The sequence below is a fragment of the Streptopelia decaocto genome, assembly GCF_964273445.1.
Source record: "Streptopelia decaocto genome assembly, chromosome: 6".
NCBI classification, from domain to species: Eukaryota; Metazoa; Chordata; class Aves; order Columbiformes; family Columbidae; genus Streptopelia; species Streptopelia decaocto.
In genome coordinates this window covers 11,938,098-11,963,026 of record NC_138660.1, presented here as the reverse complement: position 1 = coordinate 11,963,026, position 24,929 = coordinate 11,938,098, and the positions used below count along the sequence as shown (strand labels likewise).

Sequence of the window (24,929 nt, the reverse complement as noted above, 5' to 3'; positions counted from 1 at the left end):
TTTGTGGGTCATTTTGTTGTTGTTGGTTTGTTTGTTTGGTTTTGTTTCCCCCATGTTTCCCCTTATGAAAGAATTAAGGACTAACCCAGCTTGCTGCAGGCCATCAGATTTCCTCTTTGACCTTGTCTGATATAATCTCATGTGTTTGTGTTCAAGACTGCTTAAAAACCTCAACTTATCCTGCACAAAATAAATATGGGAGAAAAACTCTTAAGAAATGCTCTTTATTCTAAGCCCAATGGGCTATCTTTATTCGATAGACCTGAGTATTTGACTAGTATCTAGTTTTGCAATAAACAGAAGCTGAAATGTAATTTACCAGCTCTTCATGAATTGTTTATTCATATCCACCCTTGGGATATTCCAGTGCTCTTGAATTACTCAGTATGATGTTGACAACTAGTTTGTTTTTTTTTTTCCTCCTAATTTCTGAAATGTGCTGTTATCCAGTGTTTAGATCTAAGAATTAATTATCGAGGACATGTGAGAATTTTGAAAAAAAAAAAGTGTAGACAAGTTAAATATAATGGGCCAAATTCTACCCTGAATTCAACTAGTGCGGCCCAACTCATGACAGCATAAAGACAGAATGTAGGCAATTAAATATTACTGCAAGATTGTTTTTTCATGTGTGACATTGCTTTCTAGATCTCCTAAAAATACTCCAGGGTTTGGGGGGGATTTGTTTGTTTTTCTCCCCTGTTGACGTAATGCTACAGTAAACTACAGTAATAAGAAAGGAAAAAGCAAGCATAAAAATCCCTTGACATCAAATTATTTTTCAGGAAGTTAATAGGGAGTGCTATTTACTTTCTACAAGCAATTCATAAGTGATGGTAAGGTGGTATTTCTAACAAGCTATACAGGACAGAAAAAAAGTGAATTCACCAAGGCTTCAGAATGATGAGTTAGAATTTGTTGAAGATCCTATGAACTGATTTGTGCCTGGACTAGGTGGAGCTTACTGAGAGGTTTCACTGGCACAAAAACATCTGCCCAAATACAGGGACTGAAAAGGAAAAGGGAGGGGGGAAGACCTAGGAAAATAAAAAATATGTGGATTGAAAGAAGGGCACTAATTAGCTGAAATCCATATTGGCTTTGGTGTTTGACTTGGAAAGCTATGGCAGATAACTTTAGAATAGACAGGATTTACTTGCAACAGCATAAGATATAAAGATGAGTAGGGGTATAAAATATGAAAAAGAGAGAAGACTGCCATGCATATTTTCAGTTAATGTTGAAACAGCTGGTGTTGAGAGATTTCACAGGTTAAAAATAATTTTCTCATTTTGTTACAATTTTAAATTGCAGCATTCTTTTTTAAAAAACAGAGCACTAATTAGTTAATATCCTTAAGTATTTATGCTCTAGACTAGTGCAATACTTTAATATATGGTTAAAATAAAGGATGATTTTGTGCAGTTTTCTAAAACAAGGCCCTAAAGTACACAAATAAAACTCAAAGGTGAATTATGTTGTGAATACTCACTAAGCATCGAAGCCTCTATGTTGCCTGCAACCTATATTCTGCAATACTAAATTAAAAATAACCACCAGAATTTTATTTATCAGAAATCCAATACCAAGAGATGTATTGTGCCATATACTTCCCATAGCACCAGATGTATTATTGTAATTATCCCCTATCCTTCCTTTCCCTTCCCATCAGAGCTGCAGAATGAACTGAAATATCCAACTGACCCACAATTCACAGTAGAATGTGAGAACAATTCTGTGAGAACTCAGACAATATCTGTCATTCACTGGGATTATTTTAAAAATTATAATCCTTTGAATTAAAAATCCTTCAACTGATAAACATGCTTGGTGGGGAAAAGGACCAGTTTCTGTTCCTAAAACTTTCTCACTTTAATAAACAACCCTAGTGCAATGCTGGCTTGAGTCCACCCTTGGAACTCCCTCAGCCCCAGATGGGCTCGGGGGATGCCTATTTGCAATCAGGGAGCCTCGGGTTAACAGGAGAGGTTTTTCTTTAAGAGAAATGCAATCATTCTGGCATTACGTAGGCAGACACTCATCAGAGTGCCCTGTCAAAGCTGTTTTCTGTGATGCCTGCCCCGTCAATCTGTGCATCTCGTGACAAGTCCCATATCACCAGGGCTCTTGTCACAGACGCTTCCCTGCCTGGGCTCCGACTGGCTCATGATGGTGATCTCGGCAGTGCTCAGCTCTGGGGACGGAGGAGACGGCAGCTTTGACCTTACCAACCGAGGTGATCCAGAGCCTTTTTCCTTCCTATACCTTTCCCCAAAGTGCTGTTACTCAGTCACTCAGTTGTCACTGGCTGTGGCAGTGCTGGGAATTACCCATCCTCTGGACATGCTGGGTGTAGGTTGTGTCAGTGTGGTCATGTCATTAAAGCCCTACAGCTTTTCTGTTTTTAAGACTGCTATATTTGTTTCCATCCCATACAGCTTATTGCACATTTAGCTGTTTGAACAACAGGCAATTTTCCTGGCAGTTACTCCAATTTTTAATTAATTGATATGTATTGTGTTGAGGCTTGCCCTTTTTCCATAAGCAAGAAATAACTCGCTATATAGGTATTAGACTTGCAGCTTTCCTACTTGCTTCATGCAATTACGCCTGAAGATTCTGTGACTAACACTCTCTAATAAGCAGCCTTTCTTATTTCTCATATGTGAAATCATTCTTATATTGGATGTGCTGATGAGGTATTTGAATCTCCAAGTTTATGGAAATCACATTTTCTTTTTTAACCTTCTTGTGACACTGCTTAGAACTCCTGTTTATCCCTTGTGCTTTCAGTAGCACAATAACACCATCATCAATGTCTTGCTTCATTGCATTCCTGCTGAAATGAATAGATCGCACTTTTGCTCAGGTTCTTAGTCCCAGCTATTTATTATGGACACATGGCAAAATGCAGAGGTTTCTCCTCTGGAGCTTTGGGCTGCTAGTCCAGAAGGGCAGAGCTCTGCCTCTGGAATTCAAGTTTCACACAAAACCAGAGAGTTTTACATATGAATTAGAGAGTGTGAGGACAAGCTCACAAGTCCTAGTAGCCATAGTTAATCTTGTTCATTCATTATGAAGTATGAATAATAATATTCTATTCACCCACAACTTCAAAGCATGAAGGCAGCCTAACAAAAACGTTTTAATGGACTATACATCTTTCTGATCCCCGCTCTCTGGCCATGGTTGCTCTCTAAGGAATGATATTGGCCATTTGGGACATCAGTCTAGGATTCAGCAAGTCTCTCAACACTCCAGGACTTCGGAACCTCTCCCTGGTTATCAGCAGGTGTCAGCAGTGAAGTCTCCATCCCTTTTGAGTTTCAGATTACACAGTATGTAGGTCTAAAGATCAAGTCTTTGAACCGTGGGGCTGCAGAGTAGTGCAGATCGCTATGGAGGGAAACCATCATATCATATATCATATCATATCAATCATATCATATCATATCAATCATTCCAGCTTTAGAAGTCTTTTTACACTTTCTAGATGTTGTCTTCTAGTCTGTGAAATGCAAAGTGCCTTTGAGAAAGCATCATTTATTAATAAGATGTATTCTTTTAGATTTTGGCAGGTTACATTCCAAAAAAAGATCCTGTGTGTCCTTATGTAATAAAACACTGCACAGTTCATGTCTCACCTCCTGCCACTGGATTTAGAAATGTGTGGAAATGAGTAATTGCCCATAAATGATAGACATTTCTCCATTACTTACAGAGAGTATTTGGCAGGATTCATTTAGGCTTTAAATGCTTTTTTTAAAACTAATACCATGCACAGACCTGCCAGATTCAGAACTTTAACAAGTGTCCCTTTAACTCTTCAACAAATTTATGACAAAATTACTCCATCTTTTAGATTCAGTTCTTTTTACTTCTTACTTCTTTCTGCTCCATATTGAGACCATTATTGTGGAATTCTCCATATATGCCAGAGTATGGGTGACAACATGAAACTAAGAATCACTCTGAGTACTATAATTTAAAAGAAGAAAAGTTTGTGTCATCTGTTATTCAGGCAAGAGCTGAAGAAACACTAAACCACTGCATTGCCACTGACATCATCATGACATGACCATGACAGGCTTAGGTTGAACTTCTCAGTGTAATGAATGGGAGAAGAGTGCACCTCACAGCGTTCCCAATGACCCCTCACCAGTGCCTTGCAATGATGGCTCAGGACTGCGTGTCTGGGATGGGAAGCCGGTGCCCAGGCTTGTTCCTTCCCGGGCTCAGCGAGGCATGGCCACCTCCAGCCAGATGTTGCTGAGCCAGCTGAGCATGCACTGCATCTGTACGGTAAAGCTGCATTTCACTGGATTGCCACAGTTTTTCTGATTATTCAGTTACTCCCATGTATCTTGAATGCACAGCTGTTTTCAAGTCACAATTTAACCTCCATGTGCAGTTACTTTTCATGTAAGAACATTGCTGAAGTCCTCTGTTTTAGAGACCTCCTCTCTTCAAAAGTGACCTCATATATGCTGACTGACCTAGTGTAAGGTAGCGGTAAACTTCATAAAGCTGCATTGCAGCTGTGATTACAGTTTTGGGAATTTGTTTCTTCTGATGGTCTCAAAAAGCTGGACTTTTCAGGAATAGCAAAGTGTCATTTCTTTTTTCTTCACTCTATATTTTAGAAGTGTGCTAGAGGCAGGTATGCTAGTTAGAGAAAAAATGTGTTTGTACTGTAGAAAGTGTTAACACTTCAATAGCTTTATATTTTTTTTCTTCATTCCTCATAGATACATTGAATTACTATGTAATCTCCAGTAATATAAACTAATATACTATAATTTTACATGGAAATTATTTTATATATATTATTTGATCTTCTGCTGGTTTTCTTCCATTGTCTTCTCTTCTTCATCAGGACAGCATGAATAGTATGGTGTTCTGCACTTGCATGGACCACTTCAGACTTTCATGTATTGTTATAACAGGAATTGTATTTTGGCTGATTCTGTTAGCTGCCTTTTGTGTGTGTATGTGTAAATATTTACGTATATACATAGAATATTTAGTATATACTTGAGAGTAGATTTAGAAGTATTTTTATGTATACACATTATTATTTAGTATTACTTTAAATTGAATGGAATTTTCCCATGTGCTATGGAAAAAAATCCCTGCTTTAGCCCTGAGTAAACTCAGTGAAATTAGAAATGGTGAAGTCAAGTCATTTAAACTTGGGGATTTCAAATACAAGATGACTAAACAAAGTTGCTGGTGAAGAAAATACAAGAACACCGGCATTATCTTGGTGTGCTATGGAAATATTAAAACTTTCTCTAAGGCACGTGTAACAGAGCAAGAGCATTGTATGCATATGGTAGCTGACATAATAGGAATTACTTTCTTGGAGAGGCAGCAGAGATCAGATTTAGACTCAGTGTATTTGTTGTCCTTGTGTCTTTCCAATCAATAGCAGTACTATATCTAGCTCAGCTTTCATTCTGAGTACTGTGGTATGCTTTTCTAAAACTAAGGAGAATTTATGCTGGACACAAGGCCCCTCTTCCTGGTGTTTTTGTTTTTACCTTCTCTTGATTACTTTATTTGAATGTGCTGAATGTAAGGATTTAAGCTAGAAATAGAAATAAAATATTTTTTCCTTTTTTCGAATGCCACTGAAATGCCACCAAGCAATGGTGTTGTTCAAACAAAGCCCAAATTACCAGTGCGGTGCAAATATTGTCAGGTTAAGTAACAGTTCACTTAGTTCCACAGGCTTAATTTTGTGCAGACAGAGGAGGCTTCTCAGTTTGCGTTTACATTTTCTATAGGATAAACACCTGAAGTTTTGTGAAATGAAGGGCAAGAACAAGGTTCTTACCCAGTGGATTCTGGAAACTGTTGGATTATCTTCCTTAATTTCTGTGGGCAGTGAACCAAAAGGCTGGAATGTAGCGTATTGCAAAACTGCCACAGGGAACCTTTCTGTTACAAAATATATAATGAGACCATAGGTGTTTTACTAGAGTTTTGGGTCTTCTAATGTTAATGTGGTATTGGTGGAAGTAAGGGGGTTCTGTGCTTCCTGTCATAATGCACAGAAAAAGTATTGGAAATTGGAGTAGTTTGAACTATTTTCTGCAGGTAGTACGTGAATAAATAATCTTTGCTAACTTGGTAGAGATGATTGATTATTCCCTAAGTACCACTTTGTAGTTGGAACATGGAGACTTGCTGGTGTGCTTGAAACAGCATAAACAACCCATTGCTTTATAACTTCAGCTAAGCATTAATTACTTGAGTTTTAGAACTAAGTGTTACTGTATTGATTAATAGGTTGGAATTTGAAAGTTTTAAAACTCTCAATACCCACATAGTGCACGTCTCAGAGAGTGGGGAGTACTCAGAGCTTGGGTTTCAGTCCGTCTCCCATTAATTCTCATTAAATCTCCAGAGGTGCCTTCCAACCCCAGCCATTCTGTGATTATTCTTCTCTCCCAGGATCTAAAGTGGTTGCATGAGATTTTATGGGTTTCACGATCAAAAATAACTTTGACAGGCATGTTAAAAGACATACTGAAGAGAAGAGAAATGCTGTTCATGATTTAGGACTAAAATGATGCCTATTTGTGCTCTGACTGATGAGCTTTAGTGGTGACAATTATCAGCATGGCTTCCGAAAGATAAGTCCACCATCTTTCTCCTCCACCAGGGTGGCAGAACAAGATGTGTGTTCCCATGTGTCACTCCAGTTCCCAACCTCATGTGTGACCTTGCACCACCAGTGCAATATATTTGTGGACAAAAGCTGGATTGTGAACTCGCCTAGCTATTGTCTGTGAAAACGCTGCCATTTATTGACTTTCTCATGGGCACTGTAGTCTCTTGCCACTTCACCTCTCTGGTCATCAAACACGAGTCAGTTGTCCCTCCTAGAAGAGACTACAGGGGGATTAGCTTTCCAAGCATATGGTGACAAAGAGTGTTATTGAAACTTCCCCAAAAATCTGTGGTAAGGCTTGATTAGAAGGAAGTAAATAAAATGGGAAGTGTCATGAACTACAGTGAACTTTGTTCTTTCTTAAGGGCAGGGAGGAAAGCCCCAATGAAGGTTGACTGTTCAGCTGGGCTGATGAGACTGAGTGCAGACATCAGGAGAAGGCTCTGTGTTTGGTGGAAACGATTATGCAATTCCCAATAAAGATCAAAAAAAGCAGTGGATATTTAAAAACATCAGAAAAAAAGACAACTGTGGCTGTGCTTTTTCATAACAAACAGGATCCTGACATTTGAAATAAGTATCCCTACCATAGTCTTCAACAGAAGATCAAACCCCTATCATTTTAACATCAAAGAGCATATTCTGATATTTTTGTCAGCAAAAAACACCCCTTGCTGTATCTTATATTTTTTTCTTTTCCCAAAGACTAAGGAACTCAGACTCTGGGGTGGAGACTGTTTGTGTCTCTTCTTTTCAGAAGATGTTTGGCAGCTGATCCCTGGAGAGGGTCTCTCAATCTTTAAAATTTTATTAAGCCTCAATATTTGGAATTTTGAGGCTAGACTTTAACCTTTGAGGAAGAGTTTTCAATGGCATGAATCTTTTAAGCTGCAGTGCTGCAGGAGATGATTTCAGCAATTTGCCACAGACAATTTGTCAAAGGGACAATGAGGCATTTGTGAACAATATATGATGGGAATAAGCTTCAATTTTTTCATATAGAAGAAACACTGTTATGTCTATGTAGTTTACACGATACTTAAAATAGCTCAGGCAGCCTCAAAGGGAGTATAAAGCCAATTTTTAAAATATAAATCTCAATTTCAGGTCAAGCTGGACAATGATAACAAAACAATTTAGGAAAACCTCTCACTTTTTTTTTTTTTTTTTTTCTGAATTTGTAAGCTTAGAAGTGTAGGTGGAAACCAGGCTCAATTTTTGGGTTGCTTAAAGGAATTCATTCTAACCCACATAGTATACAAGTGTTGGCATTTAGTGTCTTTTCAGTATTTTCCATAAGGTCACATTCTGTTACTCTTGCTAAAATTAAGAAGACTTTTTAATGTAAATTTTCAACATAAAGTCTGTATGAACATGATTAAGCAGAACAGGAGGGAGAAAAGAATCAAAGCTAAACTTATTTTAAACCATCTGTACTACTGTGAAACCTTCCTGAATTTTTCCAACGTGGGACTGACCAAAATATCTTTTACTAATTGGAGATTTATATGTGAGTATACAGTACAATGATACTTATCCAGGTTAGGAAAGCTGGGGTGGAAAAGAGTTTAATACTTTCCAGCAAAATTTGAATTTCTTTTCAGGTTTACTAACTGGTACGTGCTATGCAGATTCTTCATAGCTATCACAATGCCTACTTTATATTCCAGTGACACACAGTTGTTCACTATGACTTTCAAGATCTAACCTATAATGAGTGTTTTGATGATGTAAATGACATCCAGATCTATTCTTTCTATCCTATTCTAAAATTCTGCAAAGAATGATGTTGGGATGCATAGAAAAAAGTTCAGATTGCTTTGTGTTCTCATTCTGGTCACCAGTAAAGTACTGTATGGTGCAGCACCAGAGTAGACTGCAGATGAAACGGTGGAAAATAAAATTAGCAGCAGTGTTTTTCCGTTCTTCATGGAGGATCTGTAGCGGTAACTATAGTGCCAATAGGGAAAAACCATGTTAACGTATGTCGTAATAATGAGTTTCTCATTCATCACTGCAGTGAGCCAACTGTTCTCCCCCCTGGTGTCACAGCAGTAGGGAAATTTCAGCTACAAGACCCACAACATCTTTATCTACTTTCTGTCTTTGAACAGACCCAAACGACATAATGACAGTGCCTGGTGCTGGGGAAAGTTTCAGCATCCATCTGCCCCAGCTCCTTCACCAGTAGTCCCTGTCATTACTAGGTACTCAGTTTAAAGATACAGCCTAAACAATTCCTTGTTAAGGCTCAAGTGAAGTTCTGAAAAAGAAATTATTGGTGAATTAGAGTAAATTTATTTTCCTTACAGATAAGTATTTAAAAATAAGCTATTGCAAGACAGGTGGTAGAATTGCTCCAGCTCATTTTGAAAGTGGAAGAAACACACAAGCGTGACTTTACATCTTAAAGCTGTCCAGAAAGCCCAGTTATCCTCCTGTGTTGCTGAGTATTGTGCTGTAAGTGCTGTACATACATCACTGCAGAGATTAAACTGTCTTGAGCTATTTTAATTCCACTATATTTTCAGCTCCCTTAAATGTTACAAATACACATACATCCTCTTGCAACCTGATTTTCCATTGCAGTTTATTTTCCAGTGTTTTTTTTAATTATGGCAGTGACAGTGAACATGTTCATTATTTTATTTCAACATGCCCCATATGATACTTATGTGAAAAGTCTGCTGAATTAATCCTTTAATTGACTGTTTGGATTCTTTGCTAAGCCTGCAGGGTCCACATAGAAGGTATATGGGCAATATCTTCTAGTTAGGAACAATTGTTTCATAGAAAGAAGGGGAGATACTAACTTGTATCAACATCCAGTTGGAAATTTAATTTCTGTTTTTCAAGAACTAGAATAAAGCATGGTGGTAGAGTAGACAACCAGATATTTCAGAAATGTTCATTATCTTAATCTGTTTCAACTTTTGAATACTAAGCTTGAACAAACTGATCTTCCAGGTGTGCTTAGCAGTCTCCACTCCACTCAAAGTTACTAATTAAATTGCCATTAACTTCCAAAGTCTAACAGAACTCTTTCAATGATGGACGAAAGGAAATCAAAAGTTTCAAGGCCAGTGCAACTTTTGAATAATTAGGCCTCTAAAAAGAAATTAAATAGATTATCCAGTTTAATTTTTAAATAAGTTTTCACCTTTCCGTTATTATTTTGCTGCTGATGTCCTAAAAATATGCTAGGTTTGCTGCTGACCTGCTTCCAGTTGAGCAGAACATGCAGCCGTTCCCCTGAACACTCACCTTTTAAAAGGGGATCGGTGAGCAGTAGTCACAAAGTAAAGGTCCAAACCTGGACTTTGATGCCGTGCGTGCAGGACACAGGCTGACAGCATGTTACCTCCTGGCACCGCTTAACTTTTGCGTAGTGCTAATTGAATGCTCAGCAACAATTCCCTGCAGTACCGAAGCCTGGGAAGCTCGTTGGGATGCTGAGCCAGAGCCACTCACTGTTCACATTAAATCAGAGCTCCAGCATCACGCTGCCATCTGCCAAGCATCGCTGGGGGAGGGCGGTGGATTTGTGCCTCGGTGCGAAAGTCAGCTTCGTGACAGGGCCAAGTAGCTGACCAGAGAGGAGGGCTAGTTGAACACTATCAAACCATATGAAAGCTTTGTGTGTGTGTGTTTGTTTTTAGCAAAAAGAGACAGCAGCAGGAGGCAAATGACCTATTAATCTGTGTAAAATGAGGGACAGCATTTATAAATACCCTACATGATCTTGAAATTCAGACGTAGAAGTTTTCAATGAGCTCTGCAACCTGCTTATGATGCAGAAGTGAGAAACAGTTGAGGCTCTTTGAAGTCCTTTCAGTATGTTCATAAGGAAGAATTAGTGGCTATATGTCTCTTCCCCTAGGGTTAATGGATACAACTGAAATCAAAACTTTTAAGTCAGTCTTAAATTACATTTTATGTGTTCCTGCTGAACTTTCCTGCTCCCATTTGTTTCAGACAGACTACTGAGACTAATGGAAGACTTTCATAAACCTGGAATTTGCTTGTTTAGACTGAAATGTGACCTTTCTTCACATTTAGGAAAATTTAGTTAGAAAATATTCCACACACATGTTTTGTGCCATATGAATCCCTTGTGCAAGGATAGGACCCTTCACTTTTTTAGAATTCATCCACATGTGCTGCTTTTGTGTTGTGAAAAATCAATCTCTAGCAGCAAAAAAAAACCCATCGTTTTTCTCATATGTTCTTGAACACTTGAGTGTTTGTCCTTGTTTTTAGTATTTCTGTGAATCTGTATTATTTCATTTGTTTTCCCTTTAGAATGATTGTGCCTTTTTATACCAGTTCCAGGTGGGTGCCTTATTACCAAAGTAATGAAGACGATAGAAACATCTGGATAACATTATCCCCCTGTCACCTCTGCTATGTTTCATTCCCATTAATCCACCTGTCACAATGTCATTCCCTGTTTGCACTAGCTCTTCTCAAGTCCCTCATTACAGCCGCTTCTTAAACCCCATCCTTTCTACTGTATGAAGACATCTGGGCACAGCCCGATAACATAGTGGTCCTTTGGTCTCCTTCTCTGAGATACAGGCTATTTAAAAGGGTTGTCCTTTTCAGTTGAGAGCTTTCTTTTGCACTCACTGGACCCCAGTAACCCAAAATGTTGGCTCACAATAGCCTGTTTTTCCAGACCTGTGCCTCAAATAATTTCTTAGCAAAATGTGTACTTTCACAAAGTTCAAACCTTACCAAACAGACCTGTGTCCCAGACTCCACGCTTCCAGAAGTGCTCTCACGATGTATCAAATAATCATCTGTTGTAGAGGCACTCTAAAACATGCTGTAATAATATATCACTGCAGCCTCGTTGCTTAGTTGATGTAATACATCATCATAACAGTGTCAGACAAGAAACAATGTGCTTTAAGCAGCCTTCTATCATACATGTTATTAAAATGAGATTTTTGAGATGGTAGTGATATGGTGGAAAATATTAATGGTGAATTCACTGTATATCATTGAAATCAATATTAATGCTGATGATGTAATTTATTGTAATCTAAGAAACAATAATTCAGGTTCCAGCCTAATTTGTTGAAAGATGTTCTATTTTGCCCAGGTCTTTTGGGGTTTTTTAAATTTATTTAGTGCTACTATTGCATTTTATTTTTTCAGCCTAGTCTTACAAGCAAAACATGATTTATTTTTTTTTAATATACTTATGACTGCAGTATAAGAGTATTTTTCTTTTCAAGGTTGAGTTGAAAATTGTATCATAGGAACCTTTTAGTTCAACTTGCTAAAAAAAACAAGGCTTAAGTGATTATGCTGTCTGCTGTTATATTGTACTGCTTCCTGCCTGCTTTCCCATGCTAATAGCCTGTTAATCTGTTGGCCAATTTCAAGCAAAAGTGACCAAAGGTTAAAGACCCAAAAATGTCTTAGGTCCCTATGTGCTTCATGAGGGTGAAAAGCAGATAAAAGAGGAAGGTGGAGCTTAAAGCCCTAACTGATGGAAGAATTACCCTGTGAATTTAACCCCGTTAAAGCTTCTGGAAATACTTTAAAGGTAGAAAAGTAAGAGAAGAGGCATTTATGGGCAAATCCTGAGTGTATTAATTTTGTAGCTATTAATTTTGTAGCTTTTGGCTTCCTGCTAAAGGTTCATTCAAAGCACTGTCTTTGAAACTTGATTCTGTTATTGATTACCAAAACACCAATACATGGGGTTCCATGGAACGTTCTGTCTAATCCCAATAGATGACTAAATGACTCTTTTGAAAATGCTTTTAATGAAGAATTTCATATGTGGTTGCTGTCAGTTAATATGCTGTCACCATTTAAAATTTTGACATGCATCAGCAGTTTAAAGATAATATTTTTCATCATGTACAACATCTGTTTGGGTGGTTTTGATCTTTCCAGTGGAACTTTTTCTTTTCTTGCAGTAAATTTGGACACAGATTTCATTTGGATCTGGTGTTTAAAGTTTTATGATCCAACAAGGTTCTTATAATTATTACTATTGTTATCCTCTTTAATATATTTTGCTTCAGAGGTGTGGAAACATTATTTTCAAACACCCCCAAAGTAAAAAAACGAAGCAAGGTGTAGATGCACATTTTTCTTCCTGTTGTATTTTTTAAATAGTTTTTCTCAAAATAACTGTATTAAAAGTGGAGATAAATGGAAGAAAATGTTTTAGATCTAAAAGAAGACAGGTGGAAATGAAGGTACCATCTCTATACTGAGCATGCAATGACCTGGGTGGTCTATCCTCTGTGGGATGTAGCAGGTTTTTATAGATTGGTATTCCCCATTGTTTGGGTTGCAGCGGTAAATTACATTGTATCTGCAAGTCCAGAACTATGTGTATTGGCTACATGACATGCTCTGTTCTTGGAAAGGAATTTATTTGAGTTTTAGTAGTTCATTTTAGTTAAAGCTTTAGAAGCAACTTAAAAAAAAATCACAAGCCTCTTAATTTGCCTCAATAAATAACTCATTCATCCAGCATTAATTCGTAAACAGTATATCAACCTCTAACTTCTGTTTGTTTTCAGTTATAATACTCCTTGGGCTTATTTCCTCACAATTTAAAAGTGACAGTTACATTAACTTAACCTTTACAGAATAAATGAGCAAATAAATGAGAAAGCATCAATGCCTCTAATAAATGTTGTTCATAAAATACAATTGTTACAGGATACTTAATTAGAAATATTGTATGGTCAAAATAAGAATGGAAACGAATGAGACAGATAATGTTTCCTTGCTGGTAGCAACATCTTGAATGCTCACAGTAATTGTAATAATTCTTGTTATAACTACCCAGACATGCTGCATGCTTTGTAGTAATGTCTGCACTTTGCCTAACTTACACATTCAGAAACCGGTGAATGTGTTGAAAATGTAATATGTAGTGTTTCATTGGTAGCACTGTATTCACTAGAGAAGCCAAATATGTAGCTATGAACATTATGGTCCTTTGCCAGTATCTTGACCATTCTACATGAACAGAAAATTTATTTAGAAAGTTCATGATCTGGACATTTTTTTTTAGAAACTTTCACAAATAAGCTTTCCTGGTGAGTGTTTATTAGGGAGATCTAATTAAGACATTAAGTGAGGAGAAGGCCATTTAGTATTTGGGTGGAGAGCAGTGACAAATATGAATTAGCAAAAAGGAAAAGAAATGCTGACCAGTAAGTGACTTGATAAATGGGAGCTTGGGATCAGCACAACATTTGACAAGAGAATTGGGAAGGAGTAAAAATATAATTTTACAGAGTTATTATTTAGGTGCTGAGGTGCAACATTTTGAATGAATATTTATGGATGCATTTTTTCCTCTCTGTTTCTGCATGTGTGGATTTTCCCATTCAGTCAGATAAATCTGCTTGCATATAATAAATGACAGATAATCATTGTGTGAATTGCTATTAGTGAACTCTGTGGGGGGATAGTACTTAATTGTAACAAATGAAACTGACATAAAAGACAGCAGTCACTTCAAAGTAAATAAACTATTCAAGGCAACTTATTTGGCTTTTAAGTGAAGGATCACCTCCACTAGTTGTTGGTTTTAATTCGTTCTTTGAGAGATTTATTTATAAATTTATTATAAATAATAAATTTATTAGTATTTAAATGCACCCATTCACTGCTGAGTTGACCCAGAACTGGAGGACAGCAATATCATATTCTCATAACTCTCTTTACTGCTTTGTAAAATTTGCAGTCCAAATATTTAGGTGCCAACAAGCACCATAACACTGCTGATTGGTTAATTGAACACCTGTAGTATTGCTTGATTCAACTACATGGAAGAAACAAAGAAAAATACCTCAAATTCAGCATTTTGTTAAAGGAAAGTATCAAAAGAAGCAAACTATTACCATACTGAGTTGAACTGTTCCCCCAACTTAATGACTATGCATTAAAAAGAAGGAAAAAAAAAAAAAAGAAAAAAAAAGGACAAAATGTACTTAAAGAGTAATAAAATGTATAAATTAATTTCTAGAGAAGCTAATTTTCACTGAGTATGTCTAGTCACTGCTTATAACAACATTCTGAAAAATGAATCTTGTAAACAAATCCTGGTGACCACAAATACATGAGTTGAACAGGGGAGCATCACATCTACCTCCTTCGCCCTTTGTTTAATCTGAAAGATTTGAAAAATGAAAAATCCTTCCCCTTTGTCACGTTACAGTCTACGATTTGAACCAGGGAAAAGTATAAACTGCTGCACACACAGAGCTCCATTCATGCTTTCAGAAGGTGCATTGTTCTTGGTAGATCACAAAATAGAAATACTTTTATTTAGCTGAGAGGTTCATATAGAAATGCCAGCCAATATTAATAAAGTAAATCTAAGCAAAGATGGATTTTGTTCACAAGTAGCTTATGAAAGGAAAACCAAACCACATACAGCAAGCAATACTGAACAAAAGGAAAATATTGATGCTTCAAAGTAATAGCGAAAAGCCTTAAAAATCAAAGAGAAGGCAGCCTAGTGCACTTTTAGGATCTCCGTCCTCTATTCAGGTTGAAGAGGAAGCTCTATTACAAGCTCTGTTACAGCTCTATCTGCATGCTCTTGCTCACCAACTGGAACTGGAAAATCCTGCCATGAAATAATGAAGCCAATATGGACCAATGTATTTTACAATATTGGTTTCTTGTATACGTGGTCACAATAACTGTAGGAAAAACACTCTGACTGAAGAAAGGATTTGCAGTTAAAATTCTTTTAAGGAGGGGAATGTAAAATATTCTAGGAGTTCCAACTGAAAAAAAAAAATCTAACTCTAGAAAAACAGAAAATATTTGTCAAAAGCAAAAGTAGTCACAACTTTAAAAGACTGGTTAGTCTCCACAGAGGATCCCTGGTGCCCTGTATGTGCTCTGAGAGGACCCAGTCTCTGACAGATAATGAAGGGAGAGAGGATTTCTCCAGAGAAATTCTTTAGGTTTTGTTTGTTTGTTTCAAAAAGCAATTAATAATGAGCAGTGCAGAAGTTCAAGTACAGAGCAGGTGCTCTGTGCAGAATTATAGAAATAAGGCAAGTCCACTCAATATTTTTTGTACACATTCCCTTTGTTTTCCTGTAGAAGGTGGTTAAGAGTGTACAAATGAAATATGCCACTGATGAGTATTTTCAATACATTTGATCTCAGGTCCTAATAGTGTATCTTTACATTATAAAGCAAAACTGTACGATAACCATAGTGGTGAGCCATGATAAAGCATACTGATATTACCGTACTTCTTATGTCCACTGCATTTGCACAGCTGACTAGTATAGGATAAAATATCAAAATTAAGAAGTATCTGCATTTATTTTACAAAATATTACTACAGTACATCTGCCAAAATTTGTGTTTATTGAAACCCCTATTTATTTCCAGACATGGGACCTCATTGTGCTAATACTATACTATTATGTAAATGCATTTTCTATAAATGTCTAATATCTGTAAGTAGTTTAGTCTCTACATCCCTAATGTAATATATCAAACAATAACTCATTTGTCAAAGAGAGACAGTTCATTAGTATTCAGCAATCATTTGGACAGAATAAAATAGCAACAGTATAAAAATTGATGTTGCGAAACTTAACAAATGAGGGAATAAGGAAAGTGTGATTCAGGAAATTGCAGGCCTGCCCTCAAGGGCCATTTTTAGGTCACTTGTCTGCATTTTAATATTACATTTGTTTTAGAGAGAGTCTCCAAGTTATTAGTTTGGGAGGGAAGCCAATTTGCAACCATGACATCAATATCCAGGGGGTTCAATAAATGGGAACATAACAACACTTGGGACAGAGTCAGGGTGAAAAGGTATAACACTGCCAACTGTGGTATTGTAACTCAGTTGTGCAATTAAATTACCAAATGACATAAAGCTTAACTTTTAACATGTTTAAATACTAGGAAATTTGATCTTGAAATATCTTTCCTTTTAGGAAGGGGAGAGAAGTAGGTACATGCCTATATGACTTAAATTATAGTACGTCTTGCATTCAATTTAAAATTCAATTACTGTATAGAGACATACAGATGTGTTTTGTCTACCTGTGGGCAAGTTTTATAAGACGCCAGCTTCACGATTTTATGCTAGCCGTTCTGCACAGATATCAGATATGTGTAATTCTCAGTTTCTTGCATGGTGTTTTGCGTCTCAAACTAGCTATTTCTCTTCTCACATGCGTGGGTCTGTCTTACACTGGTGTGCATTATCCGAATTGTGGAGATATTGAATTTTTACTGGCTTAGTTAGAGGAGGCATTTACAGGGGAGTTTTCAAAATAGTTGAGAGTACCTTGTCTCTCATCACAGCTGTAAGGGTTGTTTGAATATCACTCCCTTTTACGTGAAGAGTTTGAAGGACTTTGTGTATGGCCTTTAAATACCTTACTAGGCAAAGATACACTTTCTTTTCTGACTCACAGAAAATGTCAACAGTAGATTTTGTGAATCTGTACATGTTTTTCTACATATTGTTCATCTCAGGACAGAAAACAGCACTGGTGGAGTAGTCTTGCTTTGGCTGGTCTGGCTGCCGTCATTATATATTGAACAGAAGTGGGTATATTCTAAAACAATCCATTGTTTTTGACATGCAGTTTGTGCACATTTTGCTTTTAATTGGGTTTTTGATCTGAAAATAAATGAACCAGATAGATAGGTACCTAGGTACTGAGGAGCAGTTTTCCTGTGTGCTTGATCCAGTTGTCTCTCTTGTCAGGCTTATTCATGAGGACTTGCCTGTTCATTTGATTCAATATTCTGTTCTCCCATTATTTTCCTCCTAAAAGCACTGTAACCTCCATTCATCAAGTCTAAGATTAGCCATCTATGGCTTTTCCAAAAATACCAAGAGCTACACAGTTGCTGTTGAATCAGAATTAGAATAAAACCTTGTAATGCTTTCTCTTTTATATTCCACACCCTTATTTCTATCCTTCACAGCTAAATCAGGTTATTTAGATTACAGCAAGGTCTGAACCAACTCAGATGAAGAAAATTATCTACAGAACCTATTTACATTTCTTTAATGAAACACTAAAATGGCTTTGTATTAAAAGGATTAAAAAATAATAATAAAGAAAGAAAACCTGAATGTGATAAGCATTAAACTATTGTGAAGATAAACGTAAAACTGAAGATAGTTTTTTGAAGAGAAAAAAGAGTTTATGCTTTCAGACCATGATGTACATGACAGTTAATTAAAATGCATGTTACACTGGTCACTTTTAATATAAAACTCAGATGATAATAATTCCACAATTTGAAATACTTATTCTGACCACCACAAATAACCTTGACTAATTCCAGCTGCATCTGTGATAGACATTTGTAAACACTGGGCTTGCTTTAAAACGTAACAAATATATATCCACCTGGAATCCAATATGCAACTTATGTTCCTGTGAAGAAGCTGTGGTGCAGAGCAGCCCCTTCCCATGGAGCACTGGGACAGCAGGAGCCACAGAGTGACTCCAGCTCTGCTGCTCATGCATCCCAAGTTGCCAAGAGGAGGGAGGGCACTGCTGGAAGTGCCTGGTGATGAAGCCACCCAGGTGGGATATATCAGTTCTCTTTATTGTATTTTCAAAGTGCAAAATAAGCCAGGATCTGATTTTTTAAAAAATATTATTATTTTACACAACCATGGAAGTGGAGCCCAGATCTAAATTGGCAGTATTTCATTGGCTGGTAGATAGTAGCCAAAATATGGCCCTTTGATTTTGTCTTTAGTGACAATAACTTCATTTCCATGTGTGGAACATCTACAGAAGTAATTTAAATGAGGCTGTCATCCTTTTTCAGAAGAAGTGAATATTATCTGTTTGTGCATGAGGAAGGAAATCCTACAGCTCAGGCTTTAAGTCTGTGTTTTTCCAGCCTCTACTATCATGATGAAAAAGATGTACCTGCCCAGTCAACCTTTAGAACCAGGAAAAAAATAAATTTGATTTAGTCCATTATTTTAATTATGCAGTAATTGACAGAGTAGGAGGTTTCTGATATTGTGAAAATGTGACATGAAAATGTTTGATATCTGAAAATAACCTGCCATTTACAAGGTAGTGTTTTAAAAAAAAAGAGACAGTTCAGAACAGATGCTGTATAGCGATACTCTTTTCAAAATGTCACCTCTTTGCTGTCCTGCTCGCTCTGCAGCTTTGGGCAGCAAACAAGAAATGCTACAAGTGCAGCTGATGAGCAGGCAGAGATCACGCATCAGTGAGACTGGGGCAGTATTTATCTTTGAGTTAATACAATACTGAAAAATTCAAATCCAGACGCATAAATAACTATTTGAGAGGTAATGAGTCATTCATCAGCAGTCTGCTAATGACTGACTACTATGCAGCTATCAGGTGTGGATTTACAGAAGGCCCTAGGATAGCCATGGTAATAACAAGGTTTTTATTTATTATAACCTGAAATGTCTCTTGAAGGCAATGTCTGATTGAGTTGTCTGCATTATCCCTTGTTACTGTCATTTTACAACCTCTGGGGTTTTAAGTTGTTTTTGTTTTTCCTTTCAAAGGACCTCAATTTAAGTGTCTTAAAACAATCTCAAAGATTTTTACAAACACATTATTAATAAATTATATCTATATATCATTTTATACCACTAGAAATCAAAATAATCCTCAGAAGAGAGAACTGTAATCCTCATTTCTTATGTAGGAAAAATGAGGCTTGGAGCCTCTGATCTGTCTCAAGCTAAGAGGAAAGGATGCAGCTGACAAACCAAGAGAGGTTTGCCACCTGCTGCTGGAGAGATGCTTTGTATCCTAACATGCTCAAGCAGTGTTCTTGAATATCTACTTATCTCTCAGTCATATATCAGCTGAAACAATATACAAGAGGAAAATCCAAAATCAGTCCATGTATAGATGGGCAGACAGCTTGCACTTGTTACACTAGGTAGGCATTTAGCCCTAGTTTGTCTATTGTTAAGAACAAGATTCAAACTCAGAAATAGGTATTGGCCTCACCTTTGTGGAGTTTTTTCTCGCATTCCAGTAAGGGAATTAAGATATATGCCAGTTTCTTTTCTTTTTTTTTTTTTTAATTGTCATGTTGAAGCTCCTTGTGTGGTCAAGTTATGTGACCAGTTCATAGTTGCTGTACAAGCCATAGGTGCCTTTACCCCAAGGGATTATTGCATAATCATACAAAGACTGAATTTGGTCTGCACAAAAATATGGTGCATGTTTCTGTGTCTGTTACAAAACAAGGCACATGTTCACCTAGGACTGGAGTCCAACAGGAGCAACCAGGTTATGACACAGGGGAGGAATCACTAATTAAAACAGAATTATAACACAACTTGGAAATGCCTCTAGTAACATCTTCGACTTTCATCTAATTGGGTCTGAACACTGAAGTCAGCACAGCATTCTTCTTCTCAGAAGGCTTACCAAGCCATGAAAATTAGGTTAAAAAAAGCACCCTTACACCCAAACCTTGCTTTGTTCACATTTTGGCATCATTACTTGTCTGTATGATTTTCAAAATGTACTTGGTACTTTACAGACACACAGTGTCATTGTGAAGGCAGGCTTAGACAAACTTGGACTCTGTAGATGTTTCACATATGAACAGTAGCAAATACCAGCTTACTTCAAACATGAAATAGTAGCTAAACTGCCCAGAAACTGGATTAAGAGCCTATACCCTTCAGGGATGGTGCCTTTTTTGGAGTCACCCAGCTGCCTGGCAGATGGCTGGCTGCCAGGCAGACACAGAAAGTGCCTCTGCACCGTGAACAACAACTGATTCTCTTACAGAGCCAGCGAAGTTCAAACAATTTCTGCTATAGGTTAATATAGAGGGCTGGTAAATGGAAGCCAATGGTCCTGCAGATTAAAGCAGAAGGCCCAAAATGGTGAACTGTGCTTCTAGCATGGGAATAATTCAGTCATCCTAATCAGGCTTTGTTGGATGCAGAGTGATCCAAATTCTGCAACTTCTCCTCAGCTGAAGTCCATAGCAAGTTTTATAGTGAATAAGAGTTCTGAGTTATTCATGTTTACACTATTTCATCTGATAGACCTTATTGTATTATCAGCCTCCAACTTTCCAAATCTTGAATTTCCTGGCTGGTGAACTATTAAAATGCAGATTAACTAAACTTCAAACAGATTTATTGCAGATAGCTCCTGCAAAATCCATTTGGATTACCTGCCTCCGGACATCATTTCCTGGTCTGTAGGGGTTCATTAAGGACAGATTTAAATGTCTTAGCTGGAAAAGGGCCAGCAGGAAGAGTATGTTGAAAATTATTCATGTTATTATGTTTGATCTAGTGATACAGACTTACCTTTTAGGAACTTTTAAATTTCTCATTTGCAATAATGAATAAGACATGCAAGCGTGCCTCATGTGTCATGGCTTTGTTTAACAGTGCATTTCATAACCTTATTTGTGGCAAAGAAAGCCTGTGCTGAGAGTGCAAAGAGCAAAAGCAATAGCCGCAATGCATGTCCCTCTTAGTTCCCAGCTGCAGCAACTCTCTATTTTCCTCTGAGAAGAGCCCTGAAATTCACAACACAGCCATGAAGCATTTTGCTTTGCTTCTGCCATCTAACCCATTTCAAAATACAATTAGCCTGGGGTTAAATCTAAGGTTTATTTCAATATGCTTATAAAAATGAAAATAGCGATGTTTAGACATACATGATTCGCTAATTGTACTGCCTCTTGGTTTTTTACAAATTGGTTCCAAAGCTCTTAAGTTTTTTTTGAGATGTATTTAATCTAAATTTATGCAAGAGCACTGTAATGACTTCTCCTTCAGACTACAAGGGGTTTTTCAATCACTTTCAACATTTTGCCCGTGATTGGGCAAAGCACTTAAATCTAAGTACTTGGCTGCTCAAACTACTCATTGCATCAGGACTAAGGACTAAATGCTGAATTCATAGTTGCCTTAGGTTTTTAAACAAAGTGGAAGTGCAGCCCTGTGAACAGGCAACATCTTGAAGCCATTTAGCAGATATGTGGTAAATTGGAGCCCTTGACGGGGTGGCAGCACCATTTGAGCAGCAGAAGCCAGGGTCTTCCTTGAGCTCAGCTCTCTCCCTGCCTGTGTGCCACTTAGATAGCACTCTTGCCTCTAGATTTTGTTCTGTACTTACACAGGCTAAATATAGAAGGCCTCCTAAGTTTGAAAACTCTATCCACTTCAGATCTCTGAATGTCTTATTCATTATTGCAAATGAGAAACCTAAGAGTATTTTGACAGTGTCAAGCATAGAGTCCAAATACTCTTCATAGGATCTTGATCCAATGTACTTTGGTGAGTACTGAAGCCATTTTCAAAGTACACCTATTTCCAAGCTGAAGCAGCATGTTTCATTGACAAGGACTTGCCAGAAAAAGCTGCCAAGCACCGAGGAGTGTTCACCCTTTGGACTGTAGACTAACTTGTCTATGAGCTGGCTATATTCTAACAGATGCACTTCAAATATTGAACCCTGGTCCCCACTGATGAAAATATAGTGCATTAAAGAGTGATACCAGTTTGTTCCTCTGACTGGTGCTGACCCTCACACCTGCTTCAACAGTTTTATATTCAGTTGCTGCGTGCTGGAAACTGAATTTTCAACCATGTTTCCTTCTAAATGTGCTCCTCCACTTGTGCGAACAGATGTTTTTTGCAGCTACACATGTGCAGGTTAACAACCACAATAGTAAAGTGCATGCGAGTTTTAGAGTTTATCCCCTTGAGCTTTCATAAATGCTCCTTTCAGGCTCTAATAGCATTGCTGATGTGTGTGTGCAGGTGGCAGTTGTGTTGAAGTATGCTTGCAGGCATTCATGGCTGCACAGGATTGATGAACGTGGCAACTGAGGGCTGAATAGCAGGTTCTGAAAAACTACCCCTTTTTCTCTTGGTTTTTCATTTTCTAGATCTCTTTGCAGAAATATTCAATTGTATTACAAATGCAGCTATTTTTCATGATTGCAGTTTTAATCTGTCATAGATTTGATCTCACCATCTAACAAAGAAAAAAATCTTATTAGAGGCATTTTCTAATAATGTATTTTTAATCCTAAATGCCTGCAAACAGGAGTTATTTGCCAAATTCTAACTGGTAAACAGCACAAATGTTTCATATGCTTCTGTAGCCACTTTCAAAAGATGCTGCCAAGGTACATAATGCATCAAAGTTTTCACTGAAAAAGAGAAATCAATCAGTTCAGATACTGTTTCAGCCTGAAGCTTGTTGTCGTGCTTGGATGTTTGCTTGCTTTCCGAAAACCTTGGGAGTCATTTCCTCTCCTGGTTTGGGAAAACTTGCATGACCGAGCCCTTCTCAATGGTTATGTGACCCCTTGAGAGCCCAAGATGTCTGTTACTTTACTTTCAGTGAAAGAAGAGTAGTAGATACATAAATGGCAGTAGGAATGGACAAGAGCTGCTAATCAGAGTAAAATAAGTAACTTGCTCTGGCTGTGTAATGGGTTGAGTTAATTTTGTTGTCTCTGGAAATAAAGGGAAACATGAAGGGGGGTTTCCTAGATGACAGCTCATGACAGGAAGTGCACAATTCTTCAGAAAAGCCAGACCCTTGCTTCCAAGGCCTTACTGAAATCACACCAACGTCCTTTATTAAAAATGACCGTTTCTAGAGAGCTGCACAGAAGATGTGAAGCATATTGTGCACTCACATTCCAGGTTCTGTAACCTTCTGCAATAATTGGCAGCTAGCCTGCTTCAAGGATAAAATTTATAAAGCAGAGAAAGGCTCCCATATGCTGCCCTTTTAAGGAAAGTCTTCTCATTACTGGAAAGCAGGAGCACAGAGATGGTAAAATACTCTAAGGATCATTTATCAATCATGCTATCAGCAAAGCTGCAGAAACATAGCACTAAGAGAAATTAGACAGGGAAAAGCTCTATTTTTCATCTTCATCTCCCTATTTTCACCAATGCAAAACTTTTTAGTGCTTTATTTCTCTTAGTTTTAAAAGTTCAGCTGAATGAGGTATGCCACCGTTTCCTCTCAGGAAACTTTCCCTCATTTTTAGCGATTCTTATAACCAAGAAATATATTTGTTTCCTGTTTTTATTTTGGTGCTATTGTGTCTAGTGATAACCTTATGTGTCAACCTGAATAATTCATACTGTAATGTACCTGTCATCCCTCGGGTGTTTTTTGACCAAACTATTTCATTTTACCTTGTGTTGTTTACCCACTTTTTATTCTTTTCCAAATACTTCCCCCTTCAGCACCTTATCATTTTTGTTTCTCTCTTTTGAGCTTACTCCCATTTGTTTTTCCTTTGTATTCCAGATAAGAAAGACACACTGTGACACCTGGGTTGTTTAGTACCTTTCAACTGCTAAACAAGTGCTGAGCTGCATTTGCAGCAGCATCAGTTTTGGCTGCTATATGGCACTGCAAACCCACAATGGACTTAACTGGGGTAGAAGTGGGAAAATCTCTAACTTCATTATCCTGTCTTCTCCCATTTCTCCCCAGGTATAGCAGTCTGCATTATTTCTGAAGCTAATCTTTCTTCACGGTGGTTTTATATTCTCTGCCTCTATTTTATTGCTGCTCTGTTCACAAGCCTCTTTCCTTTTCAGTCTCATTGGTTAAATTAACTGATCTTCTTCCTTCTTCCCTACTATTTTTCAGGTGCTAACCCCATTTTTTGTGATGCTCTCTTCAATATCCTGTACCACTAACATGGTTCCCAAAACCACTAGATATCAAGAGCCCAGTCCGTGTGAACTTATAAAATCTTCAGGTCATGTAGGAAGCCATAAGCATCTGAATGAAAGAAGCAGAGAACCATAAGCAAGGAACAAAAATTGATAAATGGCAACTGTCAGCTCTTTGTTGATGAATCACAGTGTACCCCTCTATTCCCAGCTTCTTGATTTCCCTTTCCTCATTCTTGACACTAATTACTGGGAGAGCGAGAGGTTTGTTACTTTATCCTTCCAGCTTCCTTCTGTTTTTAACAAAAGTATAAATACATTCCCACTCTTCTAATGTTTCATTTGTTGTAGAGTTTTCTTTCCAATGAATAGTTGTAGTATTCTTTCCATTTAATAAAACGGTTTCAGCTTTCTCTGCCACTTAATGGGTTGGAAATTAGCAATGAACAGGAATAGTCCATTGTTTTGGTCTGTCATTTAGGAGACCTACGAGCAGAAAAGGAAGCACTTGTGAAGGTTGTCTGCAGACTCAAGAATGGTCTTCATTTTGCTCTTTTAATT

At 37.4% G+C, this 24,929-nt stretch overlaps 1 protein-coding gene across 5 annotated transcripts in view; it reads left to right on the top strand.

Annotated features, from left to right (window-relative positions):
• Window positions 1-24,929, top strand: part of NLGN1 (neuroligin 1) — a gene marked incomplete at both ends in the record, with an annotated part of 294,777 nt that overhangs the window by 243,833 nt on the left and 26,015 nt on the right. The window lies entirely within an intron of this gene.